The sequence below is a fragment of the Ictidomys tridecemlineatus genome, chromosome 3, assembly GCF_052094955.1.
Source record: "Ictidomys tridecemlineatus isolate mIctTri1 chromosome 3, mIctTri1.hap1, whole genome shotgun sequence".
NCBI lineage: Eukaryota > Metazoa > Chordata > Mammalia > Rodentia > Sciuridae > Ictidomys > Ictidomys tridecemlineatus.
The window spans coordinates 155,460,098-155,461,384 of NC_135479.1; the positions used below are offsets into that span (position 1 = coordinate 155,460,098).

Here is a 1,287-nt window from a genome sequence, read left to right on the forward strand (position 1 = left end):
TAAGAATCCAATTCCAAGGTAGTATGGGACACAAATGAATAGAACTGCATCAGTGTAATTCCTGCTTCAAAGTCTATAATAGAAAGAAATCGGGTTTATTTGAAGATTGAAAAGATTATTGATAGAGTAAATTCAAGGTTGGGATTAGGGAGATAACTCACAGCCAGGTCAGATAATAACTGTGTCAGTGGAGTGTTTGGGGTTAAGATAGGAGAAGTTGAACAGAAAAAGAAAAAATCCTCTAACTTTGTTCTAGTGTGGGAAGGCATTATGAGCTACAAAAAAAAAATCATATTTTATATTCTCCACGAATCATCCTCTTCTCCTCCCATAGATCTGCCCAAATTTTCGCTATTTTCCAAAGATCAAAAACAAAAATTCTAATTTCAGTGGAATCAGGATTGCTCTTGATTTTCTGAACCTTAAGACCTTGATAGTAAATGTGTGCTCCTAAGGTCAGTAACATTAGTACTACTAAGAGCTTGGTGCAAAATCAAAATCGCAGGACCCACATGGGACTTACTGAAAGAGAATTTGCATTTTAAGAAGCCGCATATGTGAACTCATTAAAATCTGAGAAATTCTTTTTAAGGATATAGCTCAGTTGGTAGAGTTTATGCCTTGCATGCAGAAGGCCCTGGGTTCAATCCCCAGTACCATTAAAATAAAAAAATAAATAAATTTTTAAAAAAAAGAGAGAAAGAGAAAGAAATAATAATAATAAAAAAAGTTTCAGCCTTCAAAAGAATCCATCCTTCACAATAGCTACACTGTGGAACCAACCTAGATGCCCTTCAATAGAAAATGGATAAAAAAAAATGTGGTGTATATACACAATGGAATATTACTCAGCAATAAAAGAGAATAAAATCATGTAAATAATAAAATCAGGTAAATGGATGGAGTTAGAGATGTTAATGCTAAGTAAAGTTAGCCAATCCCCAAAAAACAAATGCTGAATGTTTTCTCTGATATAAGGAGACTGATTCATAGTGGGATAGAGAGTGGGAGAATGGGAGGAATAGATGAACTCTAGATAGGACAGAGGGGTGGGAGGGGAAGGGAGGAGCATGGGGTAATTAATGATGGTGGAATGTGATGGACATTATTATCCAAAGTACATGTATGAAGACACAAATTGGTGTGAATATACTTTGTATACAACTAGAGAAATGAAAAATTGTGCTCTATATGTGTAATAAGAATTGTAATGCATTCATCTGTCATATATAAATGAAAATAAACATTGAAAGAAAAAAAAGGAATCTACCCTAAGACATTTCTAAT

General features: G+C 33.9%; 1 non-coding gene across 1 annotated transcript; it reads left to right on the forward strand.

Annotated features, from left to right (window-relative positions):
* Positions 1 to 589: 589 nt before the first annotated feature.
* On the forward strand, positions 590 to 662 carry Trnaa-ugc (transfer RNA alanine (anticodon UGC)). The gene has a single exon. It is a non-coding gene; the product is annotated as a tRNA-Ala (tRNA).
* The last annotated feature ends 625 nt before the right edge of the window (positions 663 to 1,287 follow it).